This window comes from Hipposideros armiger, unplaced genomic scaffold (genome assembly GCF_001890085.2).
Source record: "Hipposideros armiger isolate ML-2016 unplaced genomic scaffold, ASM189008v1 scaffold_588, whole genome shotgun sequence".
NCBI lineage: Eukaryota > Metazoa > Chordata > Mammalia > Chiroptera > Hipposideridae > Hipposideros > Hipposideros armiger.
In genome coordinates, this window is record NW_017731938.1 from 1,079,589 (window position 1) to 1,085,588 (window position 6,000).

Genomic DNA, 6,000 nt, shown 5'->3' on the forward strand with positions numbered 1-6,000 from the left:
ACTGGAGTATATGATCACCAAGACTTAAATGTAAAGATAAAGAAGAGTAAATATCATTAATATGAACATAAAATCATGAATGTCTACCAGTAGCTGAAGGTCCTATTGCCACTATTTGTTAACAAATAAAATGTTTACTTTGGGCTGGCTGAGTGGTGCGATGGTTAAGAGCTAGCTTGGGACGCCACAGGGCCCCAGTTTGGATCCCACATATGAGGGCCAGTGACACTGCCCTCTACAGCTAAGATGATGAACAACAGCTCAACCTGGAGTTGGGCTGCCCTGAGTCACCAGCGATGGTGTAGGCTGCAGCTCCTGCTGCAGTGGGTTGCCATGGGCTACCGTGTGTTGCCAGCAGCCAGCATGAGTGGCCAACAGCTGCAGTGAGCAGCCATCCAGAAGCCGGCAACTGATCTACCTCGCCAAAGAAGAGCGCAATGATGGTGCCAACTTGGGCCAGTGAAGCAACGTCCTCCACAATTAAACTGAAGAACAAAAGGACAGCAACTTGTCTGTTCCCCTTCCCCAATTCCCCAGCACTGTTCCCATCCCCCCAATTCCCCAATAAAAATCTTAAAAAAAATGTTTACTTTGGTCCAATAATACTTAGATCTCTGCAACCTAGTGCAGCATCCACATTTATGCTCTTCCTTAGGGTAAGTCTTATGAGTTCATGTTGAGGCAGGGACATACACACAATCCTTCCCTTTCACCTAGGTGGTTCTGTTTTTTTCCACCTAAAAAACACATTAAAAGCTATAATGACCCTTAAAATTTATCTAGTCCAAACTTTTCACTTTAGACATGAGAAACTGAGACCAGGTATTTAATGACATACTGAGAAGACAGCATGTATCTTCTAAATAATTTGGGGACTGAATTTAGAGCGATAGAGGTTTGAATGCCAACTCTACAAATTCAATTTTATTAATGTGTCTGAGCCTCAGTTTCATTTCCTGTATGTGGCAAAACAAGAATATAGAATAGTCTTCTTCTTTCCATTGGGAGAATTTATTCCTTTTTTTTTTCTATCCCTGCAATCACTTTTTTGTAATTTGAGCCTTGGAACCTCTGTTTGTCCCAGAATTCCTTATCAGATTACAACTCAGGAACAAGGACAGGAATTCTTAGCTTTTTAATTCAAAAGGCAAGGGCTAAGTGTTAAGGCTGAAAAGATTTGAAAGTAGATGTGGCTTAGCAGGACAACTTTTTTCCTAGTTCTTCCTTAGCACCACAAACCCCCTTCCTACACCATTAGATAAAGACCTTGTGAGTTGGGGAGTAAATGGAGAACTGGAAAGTAAGCAATTCAACTTAGAAGTTGGTCTGTCTCCTTGCCATGCCACCTCCCTATCTTAAAATAGGAAGTAATAACAAATGTTCCTAAATAGATTAGAAGGATCAGACACTTGAAGGGCTTCTCCTGTCCTCTCTGAACTGAAGTGATCAGCAAACGTGTTGATGTCCCTCTAGCCATAATGGATATAGAGATAGATAGCAGGGATGTTAGGAGTCAAGTGAGTGAATAGGGTGAGAGCTCACTGACAGCCCCACAGCCCCCACAGGAAACAAGAAGGAGCTAGAGAACTAAACATTTTCTATGCCTTTGACAAAAGATTGGCAGGCTGGGGGAAAGTGGGGGCTGCCAGCACAATCAATAGAGCACAGCATTCAAAATGAGGAAGATTCAGAGCTACTTGAGCTACTTTTGGACATAATGTCCCCAAACAGATAAGATACCTAAGAGGACTTTCATCAGGTATTTTATAGCTACTAAGAAACAAAGACAAAAACAAGATTCATAGTCACATAGAGAAAAATGCTCAGCCGTCTTCAACCTGACATCTGAACTTCTTCACTACCTGGTCCTAGCCTGTTTCCTAAACTTTGGAATTCATTGTTTTCCCCTCACACCTGCAGTTCAATGCAGAGCCTGGCTTTATTAATCCATCTGCCATTCTTCAAAAAATACATCCCCCTTTGTTCAGTTTATGCCCTGCCCTCCACTTAAAAGGCCCTTTGAAAGCCCTTAAAATCAGGCAATAGAATATTATCCTCACCTTTTAATGTTATAATAAGTTTTATCTTGCCCATGAGAGTTTCTAAATTACAGTACCCCACAGGCTGAATTAAAGTCTTGTCCCCCCAGTTCACCTTATTCAGCTTTTGTGCCTCTACTGAAGAATTTTCCTTCCTATGCACTGGTTTTATATACTATATACATATGACTTCCTCATAAGATTGTATACCTCTGGATTCTAGAGACACAGTCTCTATCACCATGGCATTCCTCACTTGGGGGAAGAGGAGGATAATGAACATGTATATTAGGTGCTCAATAAATATGTTTGAACTAGACCTTTGGTGGTGAACACGCTATAGTGTATACAGATATGGAATTATAATGTTGTACACCTAAAACTTATATAATGTTATAAACTAATGTTACCTCAATAAAAAATGTTGAACCAAAAAAACTAAATAAATAAATAAATTAATTAATTAATTAATATTTTTGAATTGAGATGAAGAGGCTACTCTTAGTTAAAAAAAAACAGAAGAAATAAAAGAATGAAAATTTCCTTGAAAACACAGTCAATAAACTCTAATAAACAGAATATAAATATGAATGTTCTCATATTTATTATGTGGACCCCAAAAAGAAAGGTCCATTTGATGTGAACATCGAGAAGGAATTTATCTGCTAAGATAATCCCCCTCCCCCATGGTCAAACAAGGGGCTAAATTTTATGAATAATAGCAGCAGTTTGATGACAATATCTCACATCCTGTATATACCAGGAAGAACATCAGACTGAACTCTTGGCTTCCGGCACTGTGCCCACTTGTTTACGCCATCTGCATTACCATTGGAGGAAAAACTGGTTTCCTCTTTCCAGCTGATTGGACTGAGACCTGCCCTGTTCAAGCAGAACTGCACAAATTGGGCACCCCATTCACATAAAACAGACCTAACTGGGAACCTGGGCAGGAACTTTCCCTATCAATGGCAGCCTCCTCTTTGTCTTGGTGGAACATGATTTAGGTTGCTACCTAAATCTGTGTCTCTAGGCTGCGGCTCCTTTTGCTCAAATAAATGCTTTTTTAGTTTTTGTTACAGCCTAAAATGAATACTTGTGTATAATTATTACAGAAGAATGTTCAACGGAAGTCACCTTGTTTCTAATTCTTCAATTCTCAAGCAGTGAGATAAATCCTCTCTTTTTATGTTGGCAGATCCCAAATAAATAAGTAAAACACCGCTACAGTTCCCATGAAAATTTTGATTCCATGCTTTAAAAATCAGTTTATATTCTTTCTCAAGTTACAATGCCCAGGGACTTTATATTGAAGGATGCAATTTAAAAGAAAAACAAAACACTTACCTATAAGCTAATAAATCTACATGGGCATGTGACAAGACAGGTTAAACAACAATGTGCATCAGAGCTCCTGCTAGTATATCTGTGCATAAAAGAGGAGAAATGCTTTGAACTAGAGGACAGAGAAACATAACCGGTGATATTTGAGAGGCGTGACTGCTGTTGCCCAGTCTATTCCCTGGAATCCTGTTTGATTTACTAGAAAGATTAGGCCCCTCAACCAGCCCTCGTCTCATGGTGAAGGAGTCCAGAAATATTGACTATAAAATGGAGTGTGAAGATCACCGTTTTTAGGGATGATAAGTAAGCTTTATGCTAGTTCTCAAGCGTTAGCTTTCTGATTCTCTATGGAGAAAAGGATCCTGGAGCCACATCCAATGTTAGTGGGAATGAGTGCCAAAGGAAAGAGGCAAGGACCAGCTATTTAATTTACTACGGAGTTTACATTCAGAGTTTACATTTGCTGTTTATATTTGGCCCCAGGCACTCAGGTCCCAGCTTCCACAATGTAATGCTGTACCTGCACCAAGTTGGGCTCAGGAACCACTTGTCAGGGGAGTAGTCATTCGTAACAACGAGACTATGGTACTGTGATTTATAATAAGAAACATTTTATAATTTGGTTTCTGGCCCAGAGCTCAGATAATTTGGTCAGCGATAAGAACAATCTAAGTTGCCTTGTTACTCATAACCACGCCTACAGCCACACCTAAATATATGCATGAGGTGACATTTGGAAAGCCGTTAAGAATAAGAGCTGCTAGCCAGAGGATTAGTGGGTTGGAACTTTCAGCCCCACCCCACCTCCAGGAAGGGCAAGTGGAGGCAAGGGCTCTTGCACAAGCCCAAGAGGTTAGAGGTTGAACCAATCAATGACCAATGATGTCATCAATGATGCCTACTTAATAAAACCTCTATAAAAACTCAAAAAGGAGAGGTTTCAGAGAGTTTACCCTATGCATCTCTTCCATATGGCTGTTCCCGAGTTATATACTTTTATAATAAACCCTCAATCTGGTAAGTGAAATGTTTTTCTGAATTCTGTGAACCACTCTAGCAAATAATCAATCCAAAGGAGGGGGTCAGGAGAACCTTCTATTTACGTATAGCCCTTCAGTCAGAAGCACAGGTAACAACCTGGACTTGCGACTGGCATCTGAAGGGGAGTGGGGAGCCTTGTGAGACTGAGTCCTTAAGCTGGGGGGCCTGATGGTATCACCAGGTAGATAGTGTCAGAATTGAGTCAAATTTGTAGGACACCAAGTTGGTATCATAGAATTGCTTATTGTGGTGAAAAAACCCATATATTCAATGGCCATTAGTGAAGTAGTGCTATTAGTGTAATGTTAACCTAAAACTAAAAAGCCAAAATGAAAGGCAACAAGTATTTATCTGAGATCAAGGAAGCATTGATTTAGGCAGAAACTCAAAGAGTGGTCTGATTATGCACACAGGGTTTATATGACAAAAAGAAAGGAAATAGTTACATGAATAGAAGGAAGGAATTTATATTGGTGCTAGTTAAGTAAGTTATTCTTTAGCTGTACATGGCTATATTAATTTTAAAGAATGTCTTTCATTATCAGTCCTCATAGTAAGCATGTCTGCTTTCCTGCTAGCTGTCCAAATAATGGTTTGGGAGACAATGCTGCTCTGACCCAGTCCAAAGGTTATTTTGCCCAGCTCAAACATTCCAAAGGTTCAAGGAATAAGGTGTGTAATACAGTTCTTCTGGGATGACTGCCCTGTCTCCATTTTGAAATGGCTCCATTTATGTGAACTTTCCACAGTAGTACTATGAGAGTAGAGGAGAAAGATATATATATATATATATATATATATATATATATATATATATATATATATATATATACTTTTTTTTTCTTTACAGAGACCTAAAAGAATGTCATTCTAATCTGTATGTACGAGTTTATGTCTATGTCTATATCTTAGAAACTCTGGCCAACAGAGTGGGTAACTATTTACATGGTGTGAGGTACAGCCTCCAAAAGTGGCCCCCACATTAAACATTCAGCAGCTTTGAAAGAATGCTTTGATAATCTCAAAAAACATTCAAATCTTGGATTCTCAAATGAAACACTTTTTTTCATAGCTCTCTCTGAATCCCAAAGACATATGCCCATACTAGCTTCATTTTGGAGTTTTTAGTTAATCGCTATCTCAATATGCTTTCTGATACACTCCCAAATTTTATTTCTCAAAATTGTTTTCCATTAATCTATAAAAATAACTTTTCTTACCCTATGGACCTTACTAGGCTTTATCCAAGGTCACCTTCTCACCAATCCATAGTATTCCAACACTCAGCTATGAAAAAGGACTATTGTGGGTAAATTATTCCTCTATTAAAATGTATTTCATAGTCTCTTCATTTTCAAATGTTTGATTAAGCAGAGATTACCTTGCTTGGTAATGAGGCTGATTCTCCTGTAAGAAATAACCATAAATTTAATAAGTTGGTTATATATTTGGTATAGTAATGGCAAAAAAAAATTCTCCTAAAAAAATAAGGGACTTCAACAAGTAAATTATTGTAAGACTGACTAGGCCTAGGTCATACCAAAAAAAAAATATATATATATATATATATATATAT